Below are 16,899 nucleotides of genomic sequence, written 5' to 3'. Positions count from 1 at the left end.
GAAGATCCTACATGCCGCGGAGCGGCTGGGCCCGTGAGCCATGACTGCTGAGCCTGCACGTCCGGAGCCTGTGCTCCGCAACGGGAGAGGCCACAACAGTGAGAGGCCCGCGTACCCACAAAAAAAAAAAAAAAAAAAAAAAAAGGATTTGTTTTACACCTATGTACCGCAAATAAAAATTTAACTGATGTCACTTTTTGTTTTTTCAATTAGTAGTTTTAAATTCAGACATAGAATTAACTCATACTCACATCTGATCAAGAGCTTTTCCAGGTACAACTTAGTGTGTCTTCTGAAACTCTAACCTTCACTGTAAGAGTTTAAATTCAAATGAGCCTTGAGAGTTAGTCTCTGCCCTTGTCCTCAAAATAAGCAATTATGACAGAGTTTGCTTTGGGTTTGTCAAAGCTGGTTCCACCAGTTGACAGGATTTAGGGGAACGTTGTCATGTTGGGTTTGGTTCTGGCTCCCTTGGTTCTTCCCCAGAATGATATGGATCCTTTGCCTCCTGACCCTGGTGCTTGATGTATTTTACAAAGTGAGAGATGAACTGAATCATAGCAACCAGGATTCAGACCAGAGCAAGATGGGTTTAGGGACAGAATGCAAAGATGAGTATCACAAAATTGGTCAATATGATTCCCACTTAACAGGTCAAAAGAGAAGATACCTTCAGTAGCTCGTTGGGGACTGAAAAGGCATTTGAGAGCATTGGGTCCCTTCCTGGTTGCTTTGTTTGATTGTTTGTTTGTTTGTTTGTTTGTTTTTTAAGGCTTTGGAAGACTAGTAATAAAAGGACACTTCCTTAATATCATTGTTTGTGAGAATGGATCCAACAGCTAGCAATACTCTTAACATTCTTGAAGCTGGGAACAACAAAACAATCTACTCTCATCACTGTTATTTAATATTGCTCTGAAAGGTTGCACTTCTAGTACAATTAGACAAAATAATAATAATAATTGGAATTAAAAGCACAAGAAAGTAGAAGGTAATATTGTCATTATGTGTGGATGACATGATTGTATAGCTTAAGAAAATCTCAAAGAAAACTTACTAAGTGCAGTATAATATAAAATTAACACGAGCACTGGGCACTGATTTAATACTCACCTACTATATACCAGTAAAAGCTAGCATCAATGGAGTAGTCACCATGGGCCAGGCACTGTTTAGTACTTTGCTACTCATAAACTATACGACTATAACCATAAAATTTTATACTAACTGAGTGCTGATTATGGGCTAGGCCTTGTCAAAATACTTCAATACTTGTAACAATTGTAAGAGGCTTTAAATCCTATTTGTGTCATAAGATACTTAGATTCTTAACAATATATTACTAGATATATTTATATAATATAGTTTACATTATAATCACACCTATAGGTGAATTTTACATATTAGATACTATTATACATTAAATTATATATAATTTATATTGTACATTATAAATTTTATTTTATTACAGATTATTAGTAATGGTTATTTTTTTATATTACTACATACTGATATAACTTTTCACATTATAATTACACATGTATAAGGTGGTATATTACCAGTTATATATAATTTATTATACCACAATATTTTATGATATAGATTAATATCTATTGACATGTTACATTACTACATATCTATATATTTTATATCATAATTACATGTGTATGATGGGGCATAATATCACACATTAAATTACGTGAACTAAATTACATTATACTACATTACATTATGTTTTAATGCCACCATCTATGGAGAATGAAACAGGCACAGGGAGGTGTCGCCTGGCTGAGGTTATGAGGCTCCTGGAGCTCCCATCCCACTCTGGTTCCAGAATCCCTGCTCTTTTATTTCTGGCCCCACTGCACGGTGTGCAGGATCTTCGTTCCCCGACCAGGGATCGAACCCGTGCCCCCTGCAGAGGAAGCTCCCAGTCCTAACAACTGGGCCAGGGAGGTCCCCAGAATCCCTGCTCTTAACCTCGCCTCTCCACCCTCTCTGGAACCGGCGGAGCTCTCCGTCGGCTGTGGGAAGCTTTGCCTGCTCTGCCCCCTCCGCGCCTTGAAAAAAGCAAGTGTGTTGTTTTCAACACTGCTGACGGCCAAAAGCTCCATGAGCGTGTCTGTGTGTGTCTGTGTGTGATTTAAAAAGTCCAAATGGTCCCATTCTCCCAGCTACAGGGGACTGAAGGAGGGAGGAACAGGTGGAGACGCAGGGCACCTGCGGGCACAGAAACGGGAGGTGATGCCATCAGATTTCTTCCCTCAGGGATGTGAGGAAAGAACCAACTGAAGCAGCCACCGGGTAATGGATGCTGCAGAGGAAGCATTACAGGGGACCCAGGTAGGGGCAGCTGGACCACTGTGGAGCTGAAATCGTAACCAGGAGCCCGTTGGAGGAGCCAGATGGCGGAGCTGGTAGAACGGAGCTGATAGGCAGGTAAGCAGAGGAGCCGTGAGGAGAGAGCAGAGGATCTCCAGCAGGAAGGGCGAGCAAGCAGCTTCTCGGTTCTCACCCGCCTCCCAGGTCCCGTGCCTCTGCGGTCGGCCTCACTCCTTACCTGGATTCCCCTCGGCCACCACTCAATTTCCCCGACACCCGACACACACACACACACACACACACACACACACACACACACACACACACACACACACACACTTTGATTACTTTGAGGGAGTCTCCATTTCTTGCAACAATTAGACCCACCCTAAACCCACTTGATGGACTAGGTACAGAATAAATACACTCCGAGCCTACAGCATATATACTAACAAAAACCTCTTACAAAGTAAAACTGGAAAAAGACACCAGTCACAACAGCAAGAAAAATTATAAAATACTTAAGAATAAACGTAACAAGTGCAGGATTTTATTAGATAAAAACTAAGTTGGAACTTCCCTGGCGGCACAGTGGCTAAGAATCCGCCTGCCAAGGAAGGGGACAAAGGTTCGAGCCCTGGTCCGGGAAGATCCCACATGCCACGGAGCAACTAAGCCTGTGCGCCACAACTACTGAGCCTGCCCTCTGGAGCCGCCGAACCTCAACTACTGAGCCTGTGAGCCACAACTACTGAAGCCCGCACACCTACAGCCCGTGCTCCACAACAAGAGAAGCCACCGCAATGAGAAGCCCACGCACCGCAACGAAGAGTAGCCCCGGCTCACCGCAACTAGAGAAAGCCTACGCGCAGCAATGAAGACCCAACGCAGCCAAAAATTAATAAAGTAAAAACAAACAAACAAACAAAGTTTACTGAAATACAGAAAGGAAAATTAGAATAAATGAAAAAAAAATCTCTCCTTGGCTAGGAGGACTCCACATTTAAAGATGACAATTCTCTCTAAACCAACCTCTAAACGTAATGCAACCTCAGAGTACCGGTTTTTTATTTTTATTTTTTATTTTTTTGGCCGCACCAGACAGCTTGTGGGATCTTAGTTCCCCAACCAGGGATCGAACCCATGCCCCCTGCAGTGGAAGGGCAGAGTCCTAACCACTGGACCACCAGGGAATTCCCTCCCCTGATTTTTTGAAAGCTGCAAAATTATGCTATAGTTCATCTGGGAGAATGAATCATATAAAAGAAAAGCAGATGAAATTCTGAAAATGGAGGTTGTGGACAGACTTGCTTGACTAGCTATAAAACACATTCTAAATATTATAAACATGTTATAAACAGAGCATTGGAACAAAAGCTATAAAACACATTCTAAATATTATAAACATGTTATAAACAGAGCATTGGAACGAAACGGGAAATCCAGAAAAGAGGCCCAAGAGTATGGAAATCTAACATACGATCCAAGTGGCATTTGATTGTATTGATCAAGATTCATTTGGTTACATGTAACAGAAACTCAATGTGAAATAGCTTAAGCAAAAGGGGGGTTGAATGGAGATTCATAACACTCTAGAAAGATCAAGGGTGGATATCTGCATCATGGATTTATTCTCCCAGGTTTTTTTTCTCATATAGTGACAACCCTGTCCCATGCCCCAGCTCTTCCAACTTCACCATCAAAAATGGACTGAGAAACAAGCAACGGGCCAAGCAGTGTACCCTTTGGCGTGCTTCCGTTTGTATAAAAAGGCTGCATGCGTGTGTGGTGTTGGGGGAAGCACATATATTTGTTTGCATATGTTTAACCCACCCCAGCAGGATACATAGTAAACAGCTATTATTGGATGCCTCTAGGGAGGAGGTACAAGGCGAGAATCTTTTTCCCCTTACTGGACCTCAGGAAAAGAGTTAACGATGGTCCCCAGGTTGCAGCCAGGCCGTCACTGGTCTGTGCAAGGTGCCTCTTGTTTTACTGATCTACTTATTCCCTTTTAGCTGCAATTCCCTTCCCACCATTGATGGCAATTCCAGTATGTTTGATGTGTATCCTTCTGTGTGTATGTGTCCTTGGGAAAATGTGTAGATTGTTCCGGGCACATTTTTACCTATTCTTTTTATTTTTTTTGGCTGCACCTCACAGCATGCGGGATCTCAGTTCCCCAACCAGGGATCCAACCTACACCCCCTGCGGTGGACACGCAGAGTCTTAACCACTGGACTGCCAGGAAGTCCCTGGGGCACATTTTTTTTTAAATTAAAACAAGTTTATATATTAAAACAGTACAATCACAGAAAAAGACATATCAGATGTCATTACCTATTTTGAATTTGCATGTGAATTTAATATTGAACACGTTTCTTTTTTTTTCTTAAAAAATTTATTTTATTATTTTATTCTATTTATTTATTGTTTCTGGATGCGTTGGGTCTTCGTTGCTGCACGCGGGCTTTTCTCTGGTTGCAGTGAGCGGGGGCTACTCTTTGTTGCGGTTTGTGGGCTTCTCATTCTGGTGGCTTCTCTTGTTGTGGAGCATGGGCTCTAGGCGCACAGGCTTCAGTAGTTGTGGCACGTGGGCTCAGTAGTTGTGGCACACGGGTTTAGTTGCTCCGCGGCATGCGGGATCTTCCCGGACCAGGGATCGAACCTATGTCTCCTGCACTGGCAGGTGGATTCTCAACCACTGCACCACCAGGGAAGCCCTGAACATGTTTCTTCTTAACATACAGATATGATTTCAATATTTTGAAGAGATCACATGCATTTAATCAGTATTTGTATTTGTCCAGTGAGTTTATAACTTTGGATTTGACAAATGTGATAATTCTAAGAATAAGTGAAAAAATGTATGCCAACAACAAGCGAAATGATGTATTTAGGATTAAATATGTGTTAGTTACTGTGCTGGGTACTTTTATGGTATCTCATTAGTCCCTAAATAATTAGATGATCAACCAGCACCAACAAACTTGGATTCAGATTAACCACCAAACTAGACACAGACACATACCAGACTTCACCCACCACTCATTAGACCTTCAAATTTTACTTTCAACCCTCTCTTATTGCTCTTTTAACCTCCTTCGGGGGTTACAGTATACTGTGCACCAGTTTCCAATAATCCCAGTGAGCTCTGCTTGCCTACCTTCAGGCATTCAATTTTTAAAAACAGATTTGGCCAGATTTTTAATTTTTAGGATTTTTTTGAAGTATAGTTAATACACAATGTTGTGTTAGTTTCAGATGTACTGAAAAGTGATTCAGTTATACATGTGTGTGTGTATATATATATATATATATATAAATTTTCAGATTCTTCTCCCTTATAGGTTATTACAAAATATCAAGTATCATTCCCTTCAGTCATTCAATTTTGTTCATCAGAGAAGCAAGTTGGTTGCTCTGCTGAGAAGCAGCAGTTACAATATTTAAATTCCATTTTTCATATTTATCTCCAGGAATCTTCAACAGAACTTTCACCACATCAAACCAAGAATAGTTTATCAAATATTTTTGCAGCAAGAGCTTTTCAGAACTGCCCTCTCTGAATTCTGTATCCACAACTGCCCTTGACATATTTTTTAAAATATTTATTTATTTATTTATGGCTGCGTTGGGTCTTAGTTGCAGCACACAGTGTCTTTCGTTGCAGCGTGCGGGATCTTCGATGTGGCATATGGGCTTCTTTCTAGTTGTGACACGTGGGCTCCAGAGCGCACGGGCTGTCTAGTGGTGTGTGGGCTCAGTAGCTGCAGCGCAGGCTTCTCTTTAGTTGTGGTGCACGGGCTCAGTAGTTGTAGCACACGGGCTTAGTTGCCCCTCAGCATGTGGGATCTTAGTTCCCTGACCAGGGATCAAACTCGCATCCCCTGCATTGGAAGGCAGATTCTTAACCATTGGACCACCAGGGAAGTCCCTGCCCTTGACATATTGATATAAGGATGTGACAATCATTCCTGCTTCTGACCCCACTCAGCAACATGGGGTACATTATTTTTAATTGATATAAATGGTGTGATGGTATAGACTTCCTTCAGTATTTTTTCCCATCCAGCAATTTTTAAAATTCATTTTATTGAAGTACAGTTGATTTACAATGTTGTGTGAATTTCCGCTGTATACCAAAGTGATCCAGTTATATATATATATAGATAGATAGATAGATTGATAGATATTCTCTTTCATATTCTTTTCCATTATGCTTTATCTCAGGATATTACATACAGTTCCCTGTGCTATACAGTAGGACCTTGTTGTTTATCCATTCTATATATAATAGTTTGCATCTGCTAATCCCAAACTCCCAACCCATCCCTCCCCCTTGGCAACCACAAGTCTGTTCTCTATGTCTGTGAGTCTGTTTCTGTTTCGTAGGTAGGTTCCTTTGTGTCATATTTTAGATTCCACATATAAGTGATATCATATGGTATTTGTCTTTCTCTTTCTGACTTACTTCATTTAGCATGATAAGCTCTAGGTCCATCCATGTTGCTGCAAATGGCATTATTTCGTTCTTTTTAATGGCTGAGTAGTATTCCATTGTGTGTGTGTGTGTGTATATATATATATATATATATATATATATATATATATATATATACACCACATCTTCTTTAGCCATTCATCTGTTGATGGACATTTAGGTTGTTTCCATGTCTTGGCTATTGTGAATAGTCATCCAGCACTGTTTTTAATATCTATCCACAATGCTGTGTATGTGCCTCCTCCATGGTTTCCCATGTCTACTTGTGGCCTCTGTATCAGTCAGACAGAGTAGGTTACACTGCAGTAACAAATACTCCCCAGATTACAGACATACCTTGTTTTATTACATTTTGCTTTATTGCACTTTGCAGATACTGCTTTTTTTTTAAACAAATTGAAGGTTTGTGGCAATCCTGCCTTGTCAGATGATATTAGCATTTTTTAGCAATAAGGTATTTTAAAATTAAGGTACATATATTGTTTTTTTAAACATAATGATATTGCACACTTAATAGACTACAATGATATTGCACACTTATAAACATACTTTTATATGCTCTGGGAAACGAAAAAAATTCATGTGACTTGCTATATCGCTACGGCTTGGAACCAAAACTGCAGCATCTGAGGTATGTCTGTATAATGGTTTAAAATCACTAAGGCTTATTTCTCACAGACGCTGCATGTCCACTGTAGACAAAAGAATGTAGCAAAGCACGCGCTGACTCTTGATTTCCATCTGCAAGTGACACACATCCCTCCTGCCCACATTCTGATGGCAAAAGTACTTCACATGGTCCCCCCTACCTTACGTGGCAGAGAAGTTCACTCTCACCACGTGGTTGTGGAAAGAGAAAGCTGGAATATTTGTAGACAGTCTTAGTGACCACCATGGACACCCAGGCTGCCTTCAACTCCATGTTCCCCCAAACGATGGCGTGATGAACATACCTATATGCGTCCCCTACAGGCCCATGTAGCCACTGCTTGGGACATACACCCAGGAGTGGGATTTCTGGGCAGTAGAGCGTATATTTCATTTCACTAAGGAGTGCCTGTTCCAGTCTGAGCTATAAGCAGGCACAAAGGTGTGTATATCCTCACATCCTTCCAATGCTTGGCAATAACCACGTTTTATTTATTTATTTTTAAATATTTATCTATTTATTTATTTAGGCAGCGCCAGGTCTTCATTGCGGAATAACCACCTTTTAAAATTTTGCCAGTCCAGTAGGTATAAAGTGATAGCTGTTATTGTTCTAAATTGTAGTCTATGATTTCTAATGAGTTTAATTATCTCTTCATATACTTATCAGCCTTTCACATGTCTTCTTCTGTAAAGTGCCTGTTCATATCTTCTTATATTTTTTCATATTAGCGTTACTATAGTTTTCTTGTTGATTTTTATGAGTTTCTGGTAGAAATTTTTACTCTATAGTCTTTAATATCTTTTGGATGTTAAACAATATGAATGTGAATATACTCCTGATCTCCCAGAAAGTTATATATTATTTTAATGGATTGCATCTCATCTCCTAACTCTTTGGGGAAAAAAAAAAATTAAAGAAAGGAAGATAGACTAGGCTTGAATCAGAAGCCATTCCTGGGCCAATCAAAGGTGACTGGGAAGGTGGGCCTATACAATGACAGCTTCTGTTTAAACCACAAAGCTGGAACAGAAGAAAAAGATTTCCCAGTATAAATGGGGAGTTTGCAGGGGGAGGGAGGGAGAAAGGGATGCTCTTCTGGGCAGACAAAGCAATAGATGATCCCTGGCTTAGCATTTGATGTAAAAAATAAGGTCATGTATCCATCAGGATTCTTTTGTTTGCAAGAGACAGAAACTCAACTGAAACTAAGTTTTAAAAAAGGAATGTATTATAAATAAATTAATTAATTAATTAAAATTTTTTAAAAAGGAAGGTATTTTTTAAATACATTCAAGTACCTCAAAAGTCCAATGTACCTCAAAAGTCCAATGGGTAGGAGAGCTGGATGTAGGTGCCCAAAAATATCAACAGGTCTCCATCTTTGTCTCTATTTCTCCAATAAGCTCTCTCTAAGGTGGGCATGGTGGCCACCAATAGCCAAACTCACATAGTACCTTAACAACTGAAGCCTAAAAAACCTGGTTCTTTCCTAACCTTTATGGTAGAAAAAAGTCCTAGGGAAGAATTCTGATTGGTCCAACCTACAAGACATGCCCTTTTCTGAATGAATCACTGTGGCCAGAGGGATGGAGTCATCTGATTGGTCAGACACGGGTCAAGGATGGGTGGTGGATGGGCCACTTTAGACTCAATGAGAGGGTGCCCCACAGGAAAGAGGGGTGCTTGCCAGAAGGAGAGAGAAGACATGCTGGACAAGCAGAACCCAGAAATGCCAGATCCAGGCCAGATCCCTGCCTCATTCCTTACATCAAGGATGGATTCCATATGGACAAGGATATGGGATGGTGGGGGAAGAAACCACAGGAGAACAAGAATACAATATTGGTGGGCTTCCCTGGTGGCGCAGTGGTTGAGAGTCCGCCTGCCGATGCAGGGGACACGGGTTCGTGCCCCGGTCTGGGAAGATCCCACATGCCACGGAGCGGCTGGGCCCGTGAGCCATGGCCGCTGAGCCTGCGCGTCCAGAGCCTGTGCTCCGCAACGGGAGGGGCCACAACAGTGAGAGGCCTGCATACCACAAAAAAAAAAAAAAAAAGAATACAATATTGGTGATTGAAAGAATTAGGGGCTCAGCAAATGCCCTTCCAACAATGACAGTAAAATCAGACACCATGACGACAAAGACTGATGCCTTCTAAACTTCCACAGCACAAAACAAACAACCAGAATCTCCACAAGCAAGATTAAGAGACTAATGACAAATTGGGGGGAAACATTTGTAACCCACACATCAAAGTACTGGGATCCCATGTGTGCCCAAGAGTTCTTAGAGATTCCAGACAAAGTGGACACCCCCATGGAAGTATGAGAAAATGACATGAAATAACATCTCAGAAATTGATGAGGGAAATGGAATACATGTCTGAGAGACAGGAAAAATGATAAAAGTTTTAAAAGATTGCCAACTCTGGGTAGAAAAATGAACATGCTCAGGCTTCTCCTCCAGGGCCACCCTCCAAGGGCAGATGGAGCCCTGGTGTGTACACTCTGGGCCTGAGGAGTGACCAAGGGGCAGTGGTTTGTGGTTGAGGGTGTGGACAGAGCTTGGATGTGTGGCATGGGTGTGAACACACATGCATGTCCAGTCCCTTGAAGGTGGGACCAAGGCAAAGAAGAAAGAGGAGGGTGGAGACCCAGTAACCTCCATTTGTCCCCTTGCATCAGGCCCCTTTGATGCTCGAGGGGTGGATAATTCAAAGCTTTCTAGAGCCAGCTTAAGGATCAGGGACGTTATCCTAAGAGCAATGGGAGGCCTGCTGAAGGATTCTTGGTAAAGAGAGTGAAATGAGTAAATCCGGGTTTTTAGAAGATCCCTCTGGCTACGATGGGGTGAATGGATTGGGGTTGAGTTAGATAGGAAGAAGGGGGAAGGGTTGGGAGGGTGAGGCCATAATTCAAAACAGAGATGATGACAATGTACATTGGAAAAGTGGAAAAAAGTGAGGAGGAAAAACAAACACGGTGATGGATAGGATATGGGGTTGGAGAGAGGAAGTGCTCAAGGGTCACGTTTTAGGCTTCTGGTGCATGTTACTGATGGGCAGTGGTGCTGTCTACTGAGACAGGGAGCTGGACAAAGGGTCAGCTTTGGTGGAGGGTGGGGAGGGGGAAGAGGAGGTTACGGACACACTGAGTTCATTGCCTTTGAGATGCCCAAGCAGAGGTGCCAAGTAGACAATTGGATGATTAAGTCCAGAGTTCTGAGGACAGTCTGGGTTGAGGAGACACATGTGGCATTGAGACTGGATTTCATGTCATCTAAGATGCCACCGATTGGAAGCTGCACCATTATTTTAGATGCCACTAAGAAAGAAAAAAAAAGCACTGAGATTCAACCATGACATGCCTCTGACTGAATAGTTTTGATTTCAGATAAAATGTGAAAAAATGCATCACAGAATTGATGAAATTGATTGTTAGGGTATAAGTTTGGCTTCTTTTGATGAACTGAAGTAACAGGGGCACAATAGGATAGAAGGTCACTTCTATGACATGGAGAAGACTGAGAAGGTAGGGTAGCCCCACTCCACGAGGTGTCCCAGGGCCCAGGTGTCTTCTACCTGCGTGGGGTGATGCTCTTGTCTGCAGGGGCAGCCTGGCTCATCACAACGACAGCATTCCAGCATCAGAAGGGGTCCTGGGGAGGGAGAGGCCAGGGCCCTCTCTATGAAGGCACCAGAGTGGGTATGTGTCACTTCCTCTCACTACCCAGTGGCCAGAACTTTGTCACATAGTACTCCCAGCTGTAAATAGTTCCCAGCCTCCCACAGTACTCCCAGAGAGGCTGGGAACTATTTACAACAGCCAAGACATGGAAACAACCTAAAAGTCCATTGACAGATGAATGGATAAAGAAGATGTGGTCCATCTATACAATGGAATATTACTCAGCCATAAAAAAGAATTAAAGAATGCCATTTGCAGCAACGTGGATGCCCCTAGAGATGATCATACTAAGTGAAGTAAGTCAGAAAGAGAAAGACAAATACCATATGATAACATTTATATGTGGAATCTAAAATATGACACAAATGAACCTGTCTATGAAACAGAAACAGACTCAGACATAGAGAACAGACTTGTGGTGACCAAGGGGGAGGGGGGTAGGGGAGGGAAGGATTGGGAGTTTGGGATGAGTGGATACAAACTAGTATATATAGAATGGATTAACAACAAGGTCTTACTGTACAGCACAGGGAACTATATTCAATATCTTGTGATAAACCATAATGGAAAAGAATATGAAAAAGAATATAGGGACTTCCCTGGTGGTAAAGTGGTTAAGAATCCGCCTGCAAATGCAGGGGACACAGGTTCAAGCCCTGGTCCGGGAAGATCCCACATGCCGCGGAGCAACTGAGCCCATGCGCCACAACTGCTGAGCCTGTGCTCTAGAGCCTGTGTGCCACAACTACTGACGCTCGCGCGCCTAAAGCCCATGCTCCGCGACAAGAGAAGCCACCGCAATGAGAAGCCCGCGCACTGCAACGAAGAGTAGCCCCCGCTCGCTGCAACTAGAGAAAGCCCACGCGCAGCAACGAAGACCCGACGCAGCCAAAAATAAATACATTTATTTAAAAAAAGAATCTATATGTATAACTAAATCACTTTTCTGTACAGCAGAAATTAACACAACATTGAAAATCAACTATACTTCAATAAAATTTTTTAAAAATTAAAAGTAGATAGAGACGCTGGGAAATGTGGCTTTAGCTTGGCAGCCTGGTGCCCAGCTAGAAGCCAGGGCTCCTAAGGAAGAGAGGATGGACGTTGGTGTCAACTGGTGGTCTCTGCCCCAGGAGTCACCTGCACGTGGGTGGTGATTGACGCTAAGGGCATGAGTGAGACCAGGTGATGGTGAAGAAAGCCGAGAGCAGGTGCTGGCGTGCCCTCACCTTTGGAGTTTCAGAGAGGATGATAATCAAGAAATAGACCGAGGAAGAAAGGTCTGGAAAGGGAAGGGGCACCAGGAGGTGTTTGTGCCAAGAAGCCAAGGGAGCCAATGTCTCAAGGGAAGGGAGATGTCACCTCTGTCCAGCGCTGCTGCGGGGGAGGGATAGTGAGATGAGATTTTCTTCCAAATGACTGATTCGTAAATACAATTGAAGTCGGAGGATGGCGGTTCGTGATACTCTTCTCTCTACTTTTGAATATATTTGAACGTTTCCATACATCACAAGAAAATAAAGCAAAAAACCTATTTGATGTAGCGACATGGAAGTCACTGGTGACTTTCACAAGAGTGGTTAAAAAGCAGAAGCCAGACGAGAGAGAAGAGGGATTTGTGCGCCGAGGCTGCGGGGGCTGTGACGGTTAACGTGGAGAGCGGAGCTTCCCACAAACGCCCGCATCAGTGACGCTGGCTCCACACACTCCTCTAGAACCTCGCCTCTGCTCATCCAGATGTGGACCCTATCCCCAAACCTGGGAATCTGGGGGCACCTGTGACTTCTTTCACCAACAGAGAACACGGGGTTTAATACCATGTGGTCTGTGAGGCTGTGTCATTAAAAGGATACGGAAGGATACAGCTTCCCTGGTTCATATTTATTCTCTCTCTTCCTCTCTCTCTCTCTCTCTTTCTCTCTCTCTCTCTCTCTCTCTCTCTCTCTCTCTCTCTCCCGTTGTGTAACATAAAATGTACCAGTTAAAGCGTTTTAAAATGTACAGTTCAGTAGGGTTAAGTCCATACACATCATGGTGCAACCCATCTCCAGAACTGTTTTCAACTTGCAAAACTGAAACTCTGTCCACATTAAACACTAACCCCCGACTGTCCCCGCTCCCTAGCCCCTGGCAACCACCATTCTATTTTCTGTCTCTGTGAATTTAACAACCTCTGGTTCTGTTCAATACATTCATCCTTGGAATCCAGCTGCCACGCTGGGAAGAAGCCCAAAGTAGTCCATGAAGAGACCACTTTGATCCCAGCTGATAGCAATCGCCCACCTCCTCACGTGAGTAAACAAGCCTTCAGGTAACGCCAGCCCCAGGTGTTGGGATAACCAGCCAGAGCTCAGACATTGTGGGACAGAAACAAGCTATCCCCACTGCGCTCTATCTGAAGTCCTGACCCAAAGAAACCAATAATAAATGTCACTAAGTTTGGGGGTCATTTGTTATGTAGCCATAGTAACTGGGACAGTTAGTAATCCTTACAAAGTGTTTGTCTGTTAAGGAGAGAAGGAAATTGGGAGTGGGGGGGTGACCCAAGGAAGGTAGGTCAAGGAAAGTTGGTCTTTGTTTTGCTTCTTTAAGATGGAAGCAATCTGAGTGTGTTTAAGCATTGAGCGGAAAGAAATACCCATGTGAGAAGGAGGCTTGAATATTCAGATGAAAGAGGACAGGTCTGTAGAGACCGTCATACAGAGTGAAGTAAGTCAGAAAGAGAAAAACAAATACTGTGTGCTAACACATATATATAGAATCTAAAAAAGAAAAAAAGGTTCTGAAGAACCTAGGGGCAGGACAGGAATAAAGACGCAGACATAGAGAATGGACTTGAGGACACAGGGAGGGGGAAGGGTAAGCTGGGACGAAGTGAGAGAGTGGCATGGACATATATACACTACCAAACGTAAAACAGATAGCTAGTGGGAAGCAGCCACATAGCACAGGGAGATCAGCTCGGTGCTTTGTGTCCACCTAGAGGGGTGGGATAGGGAGGGTGGGAGGGAGACGCAAGAGGGAGGGGATATGACAATATATGTATAGCTGATTCACTTTGTTATACAGCAGAAACTAACACCATTGTAAGGCAATTATACTCCAACAAAGATGTTAAAAAAAAAAAGATTTTCCAACTGGAAAATCTCAGTGATTAAACAGCACACTTCTAAATAACACATGGGACTAAGAAGAAATCTCAATAGAAATTTTGAAATATTTTTAAACACGTGAAAATGAAAACACAATTTGTCGAAGTTTGTGGGATGTAACAAAACAGAGTTCAGAGGGAAGTTTGCAGCATTGAATGCATATATTAGAAAAAAGGAAAGATCTAAAATCAATCACCTTAGTTTCCACATTAGGAAAATAGAAAAAGAAAAGGAAATCAAAGTGAGCAGAAGAAAATAATTAAGAATTTGAGCAGAAATAAATGAAATTGAAAACAGGAAATCAATAGAGAAAATCATGACACCAACGCTGGTTCTATGAAAAGATCCATTAAGTCGACAAGGACTTCACTAGAGATTCTTTAGACATTAAAATGATAATAAAGGAATAGTATTAGCTATTGATAACGATGAAATGGACCAATTCCTTGAAAGATACAATCTACTAAAGCTCACACAAGGATAGATGATCTGAATGAGCCTATCTATATTAAAGAAATTGAACCAATAATTAATAACCTTCCAAAACAGAAAATAAGAGCCTGACAGGCGTTCACTGATAAATTCTACTAAACCTCTAAGGAAGAAATTATACTGATTCTCTACAATCTCTTTCAGAGGACAGAAGCAGGGGGAATCTTCCTAACTCATTCTAGGAGGCCAGCATTACCCTAATACCAAAACCAGATGAAGATATTCTGAGAAAACTACAGACCAGTATCTCTCATGAACATAGATACAAAAATCTTCAACAATGGAATTCCCTGGCGGTCCAGTGGTTAGGACTCTGTGCGTAATAAAATATTAGCACATCAAATCCAATGACGTATAAAAAAATTACACACCATGACCCAGTGGGATTTACCATAGTTATGCAAGGAAGGCCGATTCATCATTCAAAATCAACTAGTGTGATCCACATAAAACTGTCTTTGTTTGAAGATGACATGATCATCTGCGTAGGAAATCCAAAAGAACTGACCAAAAAACACTCCTAGAGCTAATAAGTGATTAGGGCAAGTTTGCAGGATACAGTTTGAAAATGCAAAAGTCAATTGCTTTCCTATATACCAGCAATGAACAAGTGGAATCTGATTTTAAAAATACCATTTACATGAAATACGTAGGTGTAAATCTAATCAAATACACAGAAAATCTATATGAGGAAACTATAAAACTCTGATGATTGAAATCAATGAACTAAATAAATGGAGAGATATTTCACATTCATGGATAGGAAGATTCAATATTGTCAGGTTATAGGAATAAAGACACAGACCTACTAGAGCATGCACTTGAGGATATGGGGAGGGGGAAGGGTAAGCTGTGACAAAGTGAGAGTGAGGCATGGACATATATACACTACCAAACGTAAGGTAGCTAGCTAGTGGGAAGCAGCTGCATAGCACAGGGAGATCCGCTCGGTGCTCTGTGACCGCCTGGAGGGGTGGGATAGGGAGGGTGGGAGGGAGGGCGACGCAAGAGGGAAGAGATATGGGAACATATGTATATGTATAACTGATTCACTTTGTTATAAAGCAGAAACTAACACACCATTGCAAAGCAATTATACTCCAATAAAGATGTTTATATATATATATATATATATATATATATATATATATATATATATAGTCAGGTTGTCAGTCTCTCTCAACTTGATCGACAGATTCATTACAATCCCCATCAAAACTTACTATTTTGTGGATATCAGCAAAGTGAATCTATAAGGTATTTGGAGAGGCAAAAGACCCAGAATAGACAACATGATGTTGAAGGACAAGAGCAAAGTTGGAGGACTGATGCTATCCTACTTTAAGCCTTAGTATAAAGCTACAGTCATCAAGATGGGGTGGAGCTGGCGAAAATACAGACTAATAGATCCATGGGACAACAGAGCTCAGAAATAGACCCGCAATATATAGTCAACTGATCTTTGACAAAGGAGCAAAGGCAGTACAGTAAAGAAAAGATAGCCTGTTCAACAAATGGTGCTGGAACAAGTGGACGTCCGTATGTAGAAAATAAATCTAGACACAGACCTTAACCCTTCACAAATTTAACTCAAAACGGATCATAGAACTAAATGTAAAACACAAAACTACAAAACTCCTAGGAGAAAACCAAGATGACCTTGGGTATGTTGATGCCTTTTTAGATAAAGCACCAAAGATATAACCCTTGAAAGAAATAACTGATAAGCTGGACTTCATTAAAATTAAAAATTTCTACTCTGCAAAAGACATTCAGTGCTGGAGGGAATGCAAAGTGGTACAGCCACTTTGGAACACAGTTTGGCTTTTTCTTCTAAAACTAAACATACTCTCAACATACAATACAGCAATCGCACTCCTTGGTATTTACCCAAAGGAGTTGAAAACTTATGTTCATACAAGAATCTGCCTGCAGATGTTTATAGCAGCTTTATACATAATGGACAAATGTTGGAAGCAACCAAGATGTTCTTCAGTAGGTGAACGTGTAAATAAACTATGGTGCACCCAGACAGTGGAATTACTATTCAGCACGAAATAGAAATGAGTCATCAAGCCATGAAAAGACAT

Source organism: Delphinus delphis, chromosome 15, assembly GCF_949987515.2.
Source record: "Delphinus delphis chromosome 15, mDelDel1.2, whole genome shotgun sequence".
NCBI classification, from domain to species: domain Eukaryota; kingdom Metazoa; phylum Chordata; class Mammalia; order Artiodactyla; family Delphinidae; genus Delphinus; species Delphinus delphis.
Note: the sequence above shows the minus strand (reverse complement) of the source record.